This window comes from Macaca nemestrina, chromosome 12, assembly GCF_043159975.1.
Source record: "Macaca nemestrina isolate mMacNem1 chromosome 12, mMacNem.hap1, whole genome shotgun sequence".
NCBI classification, from domain to species: domain Eukaryota; kingdom Metazoa; phylum Chordata; class Mammalia; order Primates; family Cercopithecidae; genus Macaca; species Macaca nemestrina.
In genome coordinates this window covers 74,187,730-74,204,155 of record NC_092136.1, presented here as the reverse complement: position 1 = coordinate 74,204,155, position 16,426 = coordinate 74,187,730, and the positions used below count along the sequence as shown (strand labels likewise).

The 16,426-nt window shown below is 46.9% G+C and overlaps 1 long non-coding RNA gene across 1 annotated transcript; it reads left to right on the top strand.

The window, feature by feature from the left end:
- The first annotated feature begins 1,674 nt into the window (after positions 1-1,674).
- Positions 1,675-16,394, top strand: LOC139357541 (uncharacterized). Its single transcript, XR_011610932.1, has 4 exons — positions 1,675-1,762; positions 8,145-8,262; positions 14,313-14,447; positions 16,092-16,394. It is a non-coding gene; the product is annotated as an uncharacterized lncRNA (long non-coding RNA).
- Positions 16,395-16,426: the final 32 nt, after the last annotated feature.

Sequence of the window (16,426 nt, the reverse complement as noted above, 5' to 3'; positions counted from 1 at the left end):
AGATTGGATTTTGTGTCATTCATTTTTTATCTCTAGTCCCTGTCAGATGGGGAGATACATGACGTGGGCAGTGGATAATTTTATCCTTCCCCCGTGTAGCAGATGCAGCACTGAGGTGGAGCGTGGGATGTCCTCAGGTTGCCTGCTGCCCTCACATGAGGAGGTCCCCCACCCCCAACCCACTAACCCTGCACTCCTGTTCTCCACTGGGGCAAAATGGCATGTGTAGAGGAGAATCCTAGGCAGGAAGATGAGAGACCTGGGTTCAAGCCTCAACCCTGTTGCTGACCCCTTTTGCAACCTTGAGCAAGTGTCTGAAAATATTTGATGAGGCCTTCTTTATATCAAGCCCTGTGCAGGATGGCAGGGGGCCACAAAGAAGAATCAAACCCGATCCCTGACCTCAAGGAGCTAGCAGTTGACTCAAACAGACATCCCAAGGAGGGGTGGCATTCATTGGCACTGGGTGTGATGAATGAGAATTTGCCAGGTAGGATGTGAGGGAGGGGAGGGACAGAATACATTCGGGCTTAGGCAGAGGGAACTCCTTGAATAAAGCATGGCAGAAGGGAGTGCGTGACCAATGTGTGCTCAGAGACCTGCAAGTATGGCTGGGGCATAGGGTAGATGGAATGGGGGGAGAAAACCATTTTAAGCAGGTGAGTGTCATGATCAGATTTGACACTTTAGAAAAATTTTTTCTAAATTCACTTTAGAAAAATTTTTCTGACTACTATGTGAAAAGCAGATTTGGCAGTTAACAGAGAGTGAAGCCAGAGAGCCCAGTGAGGAAGCTGATGTGATGGTTCAGGAGAGGGAAGACCATATCCTAGATAAAGCAATAACAGTGGAGCCAGAAATCATCATCATCATTATTATAATGAATACTATCATTAAGTGTTGCTAGGGACAGGCAGTCTTAAGTATGCACATCATTGTTTCTAATTCTCACAATAACTCTTCAAAGTAGATTATTATCCCCATTTTGTAGATAAGGAAATTAAGACTTGAATGTATTAAGAGAGTTGCCCTTAATATACAATCACACAGCCGATAAGTGATAGAGGCAGGATTTCAACCCAGGTCTGTCTAACCCTAAAGCCTATACCTGTCCAACCAGGTCTTTCTACTGTGTTCTACTTCCTAGAAAGGAAGGTACAGTTTCTAGAGAGCCTAAAGCGGCATACACTCTACCATGGTTTGGATATTTGTCCTCTCCAAAACTTATGTTGAAATTTGATCCCCAGTATTGAAGGCAGAGCCTAATGGGGGGCATTTGGGTCACGTGGGTGGACCCCTCATGAATAGATGAATGCCCTCCCTTAGGGGTGAGTTCTCAGTCTATTGGTTCTCATGAGAGCTGGTTGTTAAGAAGAGCTTGGCACCTCCCCCCTCCCTCTTGAGAGCTTCCCCTCTTTCCATATGATCTCTATACACACCAACTGCCCTTCACCTTCACCCATGCATGTAAACAGCCTGAGGCCCTCACCAGATGCAGAAGATGAATGCTGAGCTTTCCAGCCATCCAGAATTGGGAACCAAATAAACCTTTTTTCTTTATAACTTATCCAGTTTTATATGTTCCTTTATAGCAACACAAAATGGACAAAGGCAGACTCCATCTGATTTTTGTGAATCTTTGGAAATGGAAAGCAAAAGACAGAGAGTGTTTAAAAATGATGTGCAAGCTTCTGGGCAGGAAGACTGAGTGGACAGAGAGAGAGAGAGAGCACAAAAGGAGGAGCAGGCTTGGGAGAAACAGGTGAGTTTGGTTTTGGCCAGCTGAACAGGAGGGCAATTGAATATTTGGGTGTGGAGCCAGGACCTGTCTGGAAATAGAGATTTGGGAATTGCTGACAAATGAGTACTCACAGTGTGTGAGTGGTTTAGGTCATTAAAGGGAGTGTGTATGGTGAATGGAAGATAAAGGGTGGGATCTTGGAGAATTCCAGACCTTAGAGGATGAGCTTAAGAGGGAAGATGAGAAAGTAGAGTGACACAATATGAAATTGCTTCAGGAAGGTCAAGGAGTAAATGGTCCCTGATGCTGCCCAGCAGTCAGTAAGGTGAAAGCTAAAAACTTGACCTGGGTTTAGAGACCAGCAAGCAACAGTGGGGCAGAAGAGCTCCACGCAGCAGTCACTGGAAACCTTGGCAAGGTAGTCTTCATGGACACAGTGTTAACAAACAGTTGGAGGGACCTATACATACTCTACTTGTGGCCCTGAATTATCTCTGGGCTCTGGGCATGGGGAGAGTTTTGACCAGCGTTACTGGGACACTAGTAACTCCTATCCAACCTCTCCCAGAAATCCTTAGCCAAGTGAGGGAAGTACCAGTATTAGGAAGGGAAACAGGAGAGATGGGGGTATGACAACTGAGAAACCACCAAGAAGGTAAAAAGGAGATTTATTTTAATACTGTTTACAAATAATTTTAGTTACCAATAAAGAACTCACAGTCCACCATGGCCGAAATGTTAAATGGGTGAAGAAGAATAAAAACTGTGTGGACGAAGCGAAACAGAACAGTGCAGGTATTGGTCTGTTGCCTTTAAGGACACTTTAGCTGTTGTCTTTATACTTGAATGATACCTTGGCATAACATTAGAGGGCATTTGAGCAGAAAAGCAAAACTCCAGCTGCATAGAGAAGGCTCAACTGAGGTGTCATCACCAATTGAGTTATACCAAAGTATTCAGTATTTATCTTTGCTCGTCTTTTAATCTTGATAAAAAATTTGTTTCAGAACTACTAGAGCTGTGACATGTCTTACAATTTACAAAGCTGATTTCAAGTTTGATTGACAGTATTTTTAGGCTATTGAAGGGAGTATTTTTTTCCTTCGGAAATGTGGCGGCACAATCTTCCTAAGCTTAGGGCAGTTTAGGTAGAGGGGGCGGGGGAGTGGAGGCTGGTGTGAAGAGGGGTAAGGAAGAATAGCTAGCAAGTAGAGAAACTCAAGAAATTGGGCTATGACAGAGAGGAAGGAAAGAATAGTGACTACAGAGTAACATGGGTTTGAGGACACTTTTGAGATGGGAAAGTTATAAACACGTTGAATGCTAAGGAGCCAGGGGAGAGAGGTAGCTTAAAGAGGTGAGGGAGGGATTGATGGAAGCAGTTCCTAGAGGAAGTAGGCAGAAAATGGGCTCCCAGGCCTTGAACTGGAGTGAGGCTTTGAATCCTGGCTCCACCAGGACCATGTGAGTTTGGTCCTTCCTTAAGCTAAGGCAGAGATTTGCAAAACAGCGATCCTGATAGTGTCTATCCTATAGAGTTGTTATAAAGATTGAATAAGTTGATACAGATAAAGTGCTCAGAACAGCACCTAACACATGTTAAGTTCTTAACAAAAATTATCTGTTAGTGGTAATAAAAATCAGCTGTTAGCTAATTCATTTTGTAAAGCCAGAAAGAAAGGGGAAAATATTGGTGTGGCCTGTGGAAACTCCATTTGGAAAGGAGAAATGATGATAGAGTTCACACCAACAGCTTTGCTCTTGAGCGAAGGATTTGGAGTTAGAGCTGGGTTCACATCACTTCCCCATGCTCAATCTCAGTTTTCTCATCTGGAAAAACTCCATCTCAAGGGAAGATTGCAAAGAGTTCTTAACATAAATGGGTAAAGCACTGAGCATGGGGACAGGTACTTAGAGGTGCTCAGTGAATGATAGCTACTTATAAAGCTCTCCTACTCCCTTCCCAGTGACACAGACCTTGGCAGGGAGTCTGCTGATGGGGAGAGCAGAGCTGAGGTTGGGAGATTTAAGTGCAAAGTTTTTTGAAGAGCAGGGTGCTGTAGAGGATTGGGGCAGGAGGATCACCCTACCCCAAGTCCAGGCTGGCCAGGGAAGGAAGGGAGGCCAAGAAAATCTGCAGGAATAAGAGTGATCCAAGGCTGGAGGCCTCTGCAAAGGTGAGGGAAAGGGGAGGGGTCAGGAGAAGGGTCTATGGTGGGAGAGGAAGATTTCTGAGTTTCATTCAATCAGAGTTTTCTGAGTCCTATAGTATGCCAGGCACTGTTGTAGCACTTTATATACATGAGGTAATCCAACTTCAACCCCTCCCTGCTGCCCATCCAGGGCCTGTCACTCCCACAAATCTATGAGGGCCTTGCAGACCATAAACCAGTCTACAAATCTCTGGCAAGGTTGGGCAGGAAGAATCAGAGGGCCAATCAGACTCCCTCTATCATGCACGTGAACTGAGCAGGATGGGGAGAAACTGCTAGTTTCTACAAAGGAGCCCAGAGGAACAAACTGTGGAGTTGAGTTGTAGCCATGAGCAGTCACATGTAAGAAAAAGTTGTGCTAGAACAGAGATTTTGAGGAAGCAGAAGCTGTGAGACAGACAGGAGAGAGGGAAAGAATACACCTATGAGTAGTGGAAGGTGAGCAGATAGCAACAGAGACCCATTGACAAAGAAATGGAGGAGAAGCTAGCCCCCAAGTGACCTGTGTTCCTTCCAATGTGCAGGTTCCAGTTCCGGTCCCCAAAGCTGGCTCCTTCCCCAACCCACTTGGTTGGGCTCAAGTGGTTTGCTGTTCTTTGCAATGGAATAAATCCAAATAAAGCCCATTCCCATTTTTCAGATGAGAAAACTAAGGCTGAGAGGGAAAATGACTTCTTCTTGGGATCCACCCCTGTCCCCCATCTCCCAGTCCCTTTTAGGTTCCTACTTGGGACTTGACATTCACGCAGGAAGTCCCCACAGTGGCTAAGGATCAGGTTTTAGGGCTTGATGAGAAAGCAGGGAAGGGATTCACAGGACCCAGGCAGGAAGGACAAGGGTCAGACCTGAGCAGAGGGGGTAAGAATGAAAGTTGTCTCTGAGTGGATCCTAGATCTAAATAGGACCCAATAATCTCCTTGGAGCCTCATGACTTCCTAGGAAAGTCAACGCCATCATCTCCATTGTACAGCTGGGAAAACTGAGGTTTGAAGAGGCTAAGTCACCTTCCTAAGGTCACATAGCCAGTAAGAGACAAAGCTGAGGCTTCCCCTCTGGTCTCAGACTTCAAGTGCAGGCCCTTCCTGCTGCTGTAGCTGCCCGTCTTTTCTGGAAAATCAGCTTCACTCAGAGAAGAGCTCTCAGCCTGCCTTGCTATAGAATGGTTGTGGCCTTGGCCCAGTCCCGTTGCCTCCCTCCCTGGATCTTAGCTGAGTGGGGAGGGGGTCCACTAGATGTCTGAGGTCTGCCTGCCTGCTCTTCTAGTGGGTTCCAGTCTCTCTACAGCTGGGCACCATCCAGGCTACTCCCCATCCTACCTCCTTTCTCTAATAATTAATCTCCAGCCAACAGTCCTAGCTGCAGTGCTTTCATCATCCAATTACCAGAGTTGCGGGCACAATAAATCTTGGTCACACAAATGCAGGCAAATCTGCAGCTATTTTCATGGCCATTACAGTGCATAGGACATTGGGACTCAGGTCATTTGCCTTTCTGACATGGAATCCTGCCCCCACCTCCTATCTTCCCCATCTTCTTTCATTTTTCAGTGGCAGCTGCCTCCCTCCCCTATCATCTCCCAAGCACCTGCTCCTCCCTTCCCCTCTTGGGCTGTAGACCAAAGATCAAAAGACTGTGTGACCTCGGCCAAGTCAATTCTCTGACCTTCAATTTCTTCACCTATAAGACAGGAATAGCATGATTGACCTTATTAGGGTTTTGTGAAAAGTAAATAACCCAAGTGCAGTATACATCTCACTGGCGGCAGGTACGGCCTACTTCAGTGGTCTTTGCTATTTTTTTTAATAGCTATGTATATAATTTAATGTATATTAGGAAAGATATATAAAACCAATGATTTCATGAATATTATTCCTTAGGAGACCATGAATTAGGCATTTTCATAAAATATGCTAAAGAAAATTATTAAGAATCCATGGATTTAGCAAAAATCATGGAGGAGGCATATGAATGAGAGAAACTTGACATAATGGCTGTGTGCTGCTTGCCTTCATCAATATTTGCTCTGTTCTCCACCTTCCCTCAGTTTCCGCAGAGGGGTATGTGGCACCCTACAGAAGGAGGGGACTCATTCTGTTCTGAGAGGCTAACTTGCTCTAGTACATGGCCCTTCATTCATGTGAGAACCACCTCCCTCCCCCTGGGGCCTGTCCCATGCAGGCCCTGTGCTGGGTGCTGAGAACACACAGCTCAAATGGCAGCCCTGTGTTCAGGGAACTCCCAGGAACTCTTCTCTGAATCTGGCAAGAGAGCTGTCATTACCTTTACTTGACAGGATGTAGAGCAGGACTTTCCTTGAGTTCTGGATTTGTGGAATTGCAGTGAAGGCCCAAAGCTGAGGACAAGAGGCTCTAAGACCACACTCTGTAAAGAGAGATATGAAGGAGCGTACACGTGCACACACACTCAAAGAGAGGACATAGGAGGGAAGAGGGGAGAAGTCGGGGTGGCCTTGTAAACAGTGTGGTGTTTGTGCTGAGAGTCACTGCCATGATGGGGAATGGAGAGTGTGCCCAAGCCCTGCACAGAAGCTGGGCGTGCCTGCCAGAAAGGGAGCCTCACCTGGCATCTGGGCAGAAAGCTTGCTGCACCGAGAACTCACAGGCCCACCATGGGGCTGCCACTGAGCAGCACAGAGGTAAATGAGTATCCAGTGGCAGGAAACCTGCTGAGAGGGTCTGGTCCGTCCAGCAAAGCCTTAAGGGAACATGGTGAGTTCTGCAGGAAGAATGCACAGGACTCTCTCCCAGTGTTTCCTGGCTGTAGGCAGGCATGGAAGATGACAGGAGTTTCCATGGCTCCATGCAAAGAAGCACACAGATTAAAATAGGGGAAGGATTCACAGGGCTGTTCAGATGGCCTCAGACCAGGTAAGCCTGACCCCACCTAAACAAGAGGCTGAACCGTGGGCCTCTGATGGAGTCCAAGGAAAACTCAGCTGCCCATCTCTGAGTGGGGCTTGGCAACAGCAGGCACAGAGGAGAAACTGAACATTGTGCCAGGAAAGTCATGCCCACCAACTCCCAGCTAACAACAGGTCGGCAGAGTCCATCAGCCTTGGAACCAGAAGCAGATCCCATGCTCACATGCACACACACATAGAACTTCTTCACTTGTAAAGCCACCATCCCTCTCAGGCATCAATTTCCCCCTGGGGACAAAAGAGTTTCAAAACTGACAAAAGAGTTTCCAGGCAGAGACTGCTGTTCTGCCACCAACCACAGGCATTACTGCTTAAAATTCCAGGGTGCCTGAGCCTGCAGGAAGTTGGGGGAGATTGCCACCTGGTGGTCAATTTTGGCAATGCCATGGAGCTTGTAGCAGAGCCTGGGACTAGGAGTCCTCAGGCTCGCCTGGCCTGACTATCTGTATGACCTTGAGCAAGTCACTTCCACTCTTGGAGACTGTTTTCTCAACTAAAATGGGGAATAATGATGCCAGCCTTGCAGAACCATAGTGAAGATTAAACCCACTGCACTACTGTGCCTGTCTTGAGCAGGGCCTCAGTAAAGGTTTGATTCACCTGGGTCTTGTTCCCACGGGATATAAGCAAGGGTCAACTCCAGGAGACAGAGGGGGAGGTGAGCCACGCTCATGGAGATCCCCAGCTCCCCAGGTTTCTTTCACTGCCCGCCACCCAGGACCGTCTTTCTGTGTGTATGGAACTGTTCTTAACCTAAACCTGGACAGCTCTTTGGATTCCAGAAGTTCAGAACTGTGAAATGCTGATTCTAGAGTCTGGATCAGGAGAGCTCATTCCAGGACTAGTTCTTTCACCAACTTGCTGTATAGCTTTAGTCAAGTCACCTGGTTAATATCTAAGCTTTTGTTTTCTCTTTGTACAAAGCAGGTAATGATTCCTGCCCTGCTTTTCGGCTCTGTATTATGCTATAACTCACTTTTTTACCCTTAACTCTTGAAGGAAAGTCTGTTACATGCACATGCTTGCGCCTGGTGCTTTGGGGAATGAGGCAGCAAGGGCAGCATCAGAGTCTGGAGCAAAACAACTCAGTCACAGTCACAAGAATGCAATAGCAGCAGGAATTAAGAGTGAGAGGTGATCAGAATATAAGCTCCCAGGAATTCTCAGGATCTTGGGAAAGACTACGCTTTGCACAGAATATAGGATGATGACTTGCAAAATCTTTTTCTTTTTTTTTTTCTTGAGACAGAGTCTCACCGTGTCACCCAGGCTGGAGTGCAGTGGCGAGATCTCAGTTCACTGCAACCTCCGCCCTCCGAGTTCAAGCAATTCTCCTGCCTCAGCCTCCCAAGTAGCTGGGATTACAGGTACCCACCACCACGCCTGGATAATTTTTTGTATTTTTAGTAGAGAGGGGGTTTCACCATCTTAGCCAGGCTGGTCTTTAACTCCCGACCTTGTGATCCACCCACCTCAGCCTCCCAAAGTGCTGGGATTACAGGCGTGAGCCACTGCACCCAGACAGTGACTTGCAACATCTTAAGAAACTGAGGGAAAGTGTGATCCCAGAAGGGTGGAGGAGCAGACAATCTGAGGACTTCCATGTTACCCAGATCTCTGACTCACTAGAGGGACTGTTCTGGGACTTGCGGGACTGTTTGCTGGGAGCCTCACTCCCACATGGGAAGGACTGACTACAATATTATTATCCATACCTATCCACCTGAAGTTGTTCCCAAGCCTTGGACAGAGCTGTGCAGGGCCCATGGTCTCCTCTGACTACTCCTTACAGATACCTCAGATTTTAGACTTTTGTCTTGCTAGCCCCAGGCAGTCTTACAGATAACATGTCCTAATTTCTGAAAACAAATTCAGACCTAATCTCGTTTGGTAAAAGAGACCAAAATGATGAGTTCTCAACTCTGTACCCAGTTCAGGTGACCCTCTCAGGCTTGGGGACAAAGCTACTTGCCACTCGCCACTTACCCACAACTGCCCACCCTATCATTTTCACTTATATACACACTCATTTAACAAACTCTGTGAGGCCCATACTCTGTGCCAGGCCCTAGGCTGGGCACTGGGAACATAGAAAGGATCAGATGTGGTCCGTGTCCTTGAGGAGCTCACAGTCTAGAAAAGGAGCCATATATAGCAACAGAACATTCCACACAGAATGGGCAGTACAACGTTAGAGGGGGCACAGTGGAAGGCCAGAAGTGGGCCTACCTGATCTGTGGTCAGGGCAGGCTCCCCAGTGAATGGCATATTTAAGCTAGATCCTGAGAGGAAAAGGAGGAATTCTATCAAAGGAGAAAGAGCATTTCAGACAAAGCAAGGTGTACACAGAGGCATAAATACTGTGACCTGTTCAGGAACATTGGGCTGTGTATGGAGGACTGTTGTGGGAGATGAGGTAGAGAGATCAGGCCCTGAACACCAAGATAAAGGCTTCATCCTCCTGGTGAAGGAGCCATTACGTGGGAGAATGGATTGGAGGGTGGCAGGGAGCTGAAGGAGCAGTGAGGACCTGCTTGAGCAGTCTTGACTAGATATGGCAGGCCCATAGCCTTCACTGCCTCCAGTCCCCCTAAGTGGGTCACTGTGGTTCCCTCAGACACAGGAGAGACCCCTTATGGCCCCAATCCCACTGACAGACTCTGCCTCCCGGGCCCACTGGCCCTGCCCAGACATGAGAGTGGTGTATTAGTCTGTTTTCATGCTACTGATGAAGACATACCCAAGACTGGGCAATTTACAAAAGAAAGAGGTTTAATCGACTTACAGTACCACATGGCTAGGGAAGCCTCACAATAATGGTGGAAGGCAAGGAGGAGCAAGTCACATCTTACATGGATAGCAGCAAGCAAAGAGAGGGCTTGTGAAGGGGAACTCTGCCTTATAAAGCCATCAGACCTCATGAGACATTCACTATCACGAGAACAGCATGGGAAAGACCTGCCCCTGTGATTCAATTACCTCCCACTGGGTCCCTCCCACAATATGTAGGGATTTAAGATGAGATTTGGGTGGGGGCACAGCCAAACCATATCATTCTGCTCCTGGCCCCTCCCAAACCTCAGGTCCTCACGTTTCAAAACCAATCGTACCTTCCCAACAGTCCCCCAAAGTCTTAACTCATTCCAGCATTAACTCAAAAGTCCACAGTCTAAAGTCTCATTCGAGACAAGGCAAGTCCTTTCCACCTATGAGCCTGTAAAATCAAAAGCAGGTTAGTTAATTCCTAGATACAGTGGGAGTACAGCCATTCCAAATGGGAGAAACTGGCCAAAACAAAGGGGTTACAGGGCCCATGCAAGTCCAAAATCCAGCAGGGAAGTCAAATCTTAATGCTCCAAAATAATCTCCTTTGACTCCCTGTCTCACATACAGGTCATGCTGATGCAAGAGGTGGGTTCCTATGTTCTTGGGCAGTTCTGCCCCTGTGGCTTTACAGGGTACAGCCTCCCTCCTGGCTGCTTTCACAAGCTGACATTGAGTGTCTGCAGCTTTTCCAGATGTACAGTGCAAGCTGTCAGTGGATTTACAATTCTGGGGTCTGGAGGACAGTGGCCCTCTTCTCATGGCTCCACTAGACAGTGCCCCAGTAGGGATTCTGTGTGGGGGCTCCAACCCCACATTTCCCTTCTGCATTGCCCTAGCAGAGGTTCTCCATGAGAGCCCTGCCCTTGCAGCAAACTTCTGCCTGGACATCCAGGTGTTTTCGTACATCCTCTGAAATCTGGGCAGATAGTCCCAAATTCCACTTCTTGACTTCTGTGCACTGGCAGGCTCAACACCACGTGGGGCAGGAACCATCATATACGTATTGTGCACACATTATGGGCTAATATGATTACTGTAGGAAAAAATAATAATGAGGGCGGCTCCCAGGTTTTGAACACTGTGGAAACTGCCAAGGCTTGATGTTTGCACTCTCCAAAGCCATGGCCCGAGCTCTACATTGGCCCCTTTCAGTCACAGCTGGAGCAGCTGGGACGCAGGACACCAAGTCCCTAGGCTGCACACAGCACGGGGACCCCGGGCCCAGCCCATGAAACCATTTTTCCCTTTAGGCCTCCAGGCCGTGATGGGAGGGGCTGCCATGCAAACCTCTGACATGCCCTGGAGACATTTTCCCCATTGTCTTGGGGATCAACATCAGGCTCCTCTTTACTTATGCAAATTTCTAGAGCCAGCTTGAATTTCTCCTCAGAAAATGGGATTTTCTTTTTTATCGAATTGTCAGGCTGCAAATTTTCTGAACTTTTGTGCTCCACTTCCCTCATAAAATTGAATGCCTTTAACAGCACCCAAGTCACCTCTTGAATGCTTCACTGCTTAGAAATTTCTTCTGCCAGATACCTTAAATCATCTCTCTCAAGTTCAAAGTTCTGCAAATCTCTAGGGCAGGGGCAAAATACCACCAGTCTCTTTGTTAAAACATAACAAGAGTCACCTTGGCTCTAGTTACCAACAAGTTCCTCATCTCCATCTGAGACCACCTTAGCCTGGGTTTCATTGTCCATATAATTATCAGCATTTTTGTCAAAGCCATTCAACAAGTCTCTAGGGAGTTTCAAACTTTTCCACATTTTCCTCTCTTCTTCTGAGCCCTCCAAACTGTTCCAACCTCTGCCTGTTACCAAGTTCCAAAGTAGTTTCCACATTTTTGGGTATCTTTTCAGCAATGCCTCACTCTACTGGTACCAATTTACTGTATTAGTCGGGGTTCTCTAGAGGGACAGAACTAATAGAACAGACATACAAAGGGGAGTTTATTAAGTCACATGATCACAAGGTCCATAGTAGGCCATCTGCAAGTTGGGGAGCAAGGAAAGCCAGTCTGAGTCCCAAAACTGAAGAACTTGGAGTCTGATGTTTGAGGGCAGGAAGCATTCAGCAAGGGAGAAAGATGTAGGCTGGGAGGCTAGGCCAGTCTAGTCTTTTCCCATTTTTCTGCCTGCTTTATAGTCTAGCTATGCTGGCAGCTGATTTGATGGTGCCCACCCAGATTAAGGGTGGGTCTGCCTTTCCCAGCCCACTGACTCAAATGTTAATCTCCTTTGGCAACACCCTCACAGACACACCCAGGATCAATACTTTGCATCTTTCAATCCAATCAAGTTGAGTCCGTTTTAACCATCACAAGTGGGAAAAAGGCAGGGAGGGGAACAAGCTCACTTTATCTCCATCTCAAGCCCATTACACAAATGCATTCTAGATCCTCTCAATAAGCTAAGAGGTGAGAGTTGTTGTGCCCACTTTACCGAGGAAGAAAAGTAGGCTCAGAATTTAGTGAATTGCCCAAGGTCTCACTCAGCTAGTTAAAAAAGGCAGTGGGTGGGTGGGGAGAGGAAGGAAGGAGGGAGGGAAGGGAGGGCTTAAAAAAAGTGCTAAAACTTGAGTTAGAATGAAGACTTTTCACTTCTGCTCAAAGCTCCTCTTCACTGCAAGCATAACCTTAATTTTTCTCTCTTCTCTAAGACAGAAATGACATTCTCCTAAATGTCATTTAAGTGTTTTCCTCCCTACCTCCCAGTCTTGTCACAGAAAATAGATTTTACTAATTCCTATCCCAAGATCAGAGGCCCCACTATGCAGTACAGAGGTCTTTTTCAAGAGTGGTCTAGAGTGCTCTAGGCAGAGCAGGCATATCCTAGAGGCATCCCCGCATAGCCCTGAGAGAGGAGAACTCAGCCTGGCTCACAGGCCCAGGTCAACCTCTTTCAGACAGTACAAGGAGAGCCAGCCTTTGGCCCCAGTATCCCCAAAGAAGCCAGGCAAGGACTCCTCAGCCCAGCATCCTCAGGCAGCCACGATCAGCCCTACCTCAGACACCCTAAACCAGGATTTCCCAAGGTCTACCCTGTGCTAATTAGAAAAGGTGCCCCTTCTGACAGTTGCAGCCTTATAATTGCAAGGGCTGGGAGCTCAACTCTTGGCTGGATTTCAGGCCTCATTTGCCTCTTGGTCAGATACGTCTGTATGGGGCACCAACAGTAGCAGCCCTGCTCAAACACATCCACCTATCTGAACCCCTGAATCTGGAACCTATCTGTCCCTAGCTGGTGGGATCAGCCTCAGCACCTTAGCAAGTATAAGTGTGTCTGCAGCCCCATCAAGTTCAGGAAGTCTGACAAGGATCTGCCCCAACTCTGGGCCTAGTACAAGACCTATGCCCTCTCATTTGGAATGCCTGAAGCACTAGGATACTCACTGGCATTGGAAGCAGACATGGAAGCCTACCCTCCCAAGAGCTGTAAGGACATTGTAGCTTTCCTCTAAGTGAGCATCTTCATATGAGGGGTGGAGATTCTTGACTCTGGCCTCAAGATTTATCTTTCCTGTTAGGTCTTCCCTCACTGATTTCTACTGCCACCACCATGCTGGCCTTTGGGAGCCTCACTCTCCACTTTCAGGGCTCTAGGTCAGATGTGTTTACCCAACTATTCCTTACAGCCATTGACACAGCAGATGCCAGGCTAGAGTGTTCAGACCAGGCTTTAGAAAAGGTTTCTGAGCAGCAACAAAGAACATACTATGAACCTGGATAATTGGACTGGCAAAGTAGATCTTTCTCACCTCCAGTCTGGGATTCTCTCAATGGCACCTTCCTGAATCCATGGCTCACTTTAACTCGGGCTGCTGGGGATCATCCTTAGGGTCACTTCAATGCCATAAAGTCTCAAATGAAAGGAGTGTGTCAAGAAAGGCAAGAGTGTCCTATCCTGCCCAGGACCTACCTTCGAGTTTCCAATTTTGAAAGATCTCTGCTTCTCCAAGTGATTAAAAATAGAATGGCCATTAATTCTTTCAACAAATACTTAAGTCCCATTATGCTATGGGATGGAATAATATGGTAAACAAACAAACTTGGCACCCCCCCTCAAAACTCATACCTGCCCATAGGACTTGGCGTTGACCCAAAATACATGGCCTATAAGCATAATTCAACTTCAAAACAGAAACCTGAGCTTCCGAGCCAGGCACATAGAGTAGCAGGAAAGGCACTGCAGCTTCTTGACAATTTTCCAATGCCTTGACCCCAAAGAAACCTGAATCTGGGGTCGCTTAGGGGAGGGAGCTAAGGAGAGAGGTATCAAGAAACACAGGAGGACCTCTGTCTTTGGCCACAGTGTGGCCACCAAAGGCAGAACATGAGAGTCCAGATCAGACAAAGGGTCAGGTTATTGTCTGGATGATGGGTACAATGAAGCCCCACACTTTTCACCCTTGAATCTCATATTTGACCCATAAACCCATGGAGTTCAGCAATCTCTAGCTTGGCAACTGTCCAGACATAGCTTATGCTCTGAGGTCTGACCCTTGTTCTCCCCTTTGCAAGGATAAAAAGCCCCTTCCACACAGCTGAGTCCTTGGCAGCGCAAGTAACTCGAGGTCTGTTTGTCCACAGCTTATCCAGTCCTTGGGTGAGCCCAGAGTCTTACAAACATGCTGTATGGGTGGTGAAGCATCCTGTGCCCACTTGTCCAGATCTGTGCTCATGCTATGTTACCTTTATTGGAAAGACTATCAGTAGGAATTCCAGGTAATTACTATGTCATGAGAAAGCTAAATTTCTGACCAGGAAGGATACAGCTGACTAACAGACTAGAGACACAAGTTGGACACCTGTTTGGGAAGTGAAGCTTGATTCCATGGGAACAATAGTAGTGACAGTCTGTATTCCTCCTACCTCATGAGGCTGGCAAGAGTGTGAGTAGGAGGCAGGTAAGTCAATAGATGAAGAAGAAACTACCATAACATAATTCTACTCCAAGAGTGGTCTGTGCACCCGCAGCATCGGCATTATTTGGGAACTTGTTACAAATGCAAATGTTCAGATCCCATCCCAGATTTACTGAATTAAATTCTTGTGGAGGGGGAGGCTTGAGGGGCAGTGAGGCCAGGACGCTTTTTTTTTTTTTTTAAACTTCTACAGGTGATTCATATGCACACATAAATTTGAAGGTATTGCTAACACGTCTTAGTTCAGGCTACTATAACAAAAACACATTATACTAGGCAATTTTTAAACAGACACTTATTGCTCAGAGTTCTGGAGGCTGAAAAGTATAAGATTAAGCTACCAGCAGATTTGGTGCCCAGTGATGGCTTGCTTTCGGCCTCACAGATGGCACCTTGTTGCTGTATCCTCACATGACTAAAGGGCAAAGGGGCTAACAAGCCCCCTTGGGTCTTTTATAAGGTCACCAATCCCATTGATGAGGACTCTGCCCTCGTGACCTCATCACCTCCCAAAGACCCCACCTCTTAAGACCATCATCTTGGGTGTTAGGTTTCAACATATGAATTTGCGGAGGACACATATATCCAGACCATCACATACACATTGTGCACACATTATGGGCTAGTATGATTACTATAAGAAAAAATAATAATCAGGGCAGCTCCCATGTTTTGAACACCTTCTATGTGCCAAAGGTTTAAACTTTTATCTAAAAAAGTTTTATCTATCTCCAAGTTGTGACTCAGAGATAAAAGGTATTTTTATTATTCTTTTTTTCTTTTTTTGAGGCAGGGTCTCACTCTGTTGCCCAGGCTGGAATGCAATGGCACAATCACAGCTCACAGCAGCCTCAACCTCCTGGGCTCTGGTGGTCCTCCCACCTCAGCCTCTCGAGTAGCTGGGACTACAAGTGTGTGCCCCTACACCTGGCTAAATTTTGTATTTTTTTTTTTTGTTGAGACAGGGTTTCACCATGTTGCCCAGGCTGGTCTTGAACTCCTCACCTACCTTAGCCTCCCAAAGTGCTGGGATTACAGGCGTGAGCCACCATGCTCAGCCTATTCTAGTTTTTACAGATGAAAAACTTATAAAGATATTTTCCCAAGTGACTCAATCTTTCCAAGGCTCAGTTTCCTGATTTGCAGGCTGGGGACAATGTTTTGCTTCTTTGGCTGTTGTGAGGATTAGGGATGACATGTGAAGGACCATTCACATTGCAATGGTAGGCTGAGACCTGGCCACTGGGTACAGCTTCAGAGACTGCCCCATAGTGGGGAAAGGCAGAGACAGGGTTACTGGCTGTAGTCCCAAACAGAATCTATCTCCAACTTGTGACTCAGAGATCTGCCTCGTGTCACTTGGCACTAAGTCAGCTTCATCTGCTATCAAGTTCTGTTTACCCCTTAAGATAATCCAGGTTCTCGTTTCTGATTCTATTCCTAGTTGGTGACAACAGAAACTATGTTTAGGATGACTCTGAGTCTTGGAAGCCATCTGATCTGAAGGTTGGGGGCACTGGAAAATAATCTCCAGCTAGGTCTGGGCTTCTGAGGAGAGAAACGAATGCATTTCTCTTGGATAAAGTGGAAGGGGAAAACCTTTGGTTTGAGAGGCGACTCTAGTGCATGCTAAGACACATTATTACAGTTGCCTCATCAGCTGCCTCTTACCAGCTGCTGAATGTCCACCATGTTCCAAGGACTTAACAGGCACTATCTCTGCCTCATATCAACCTGCAAGGTAAGCACTGCCCCTCAGTTCTGCCTCTTTGCTGTATG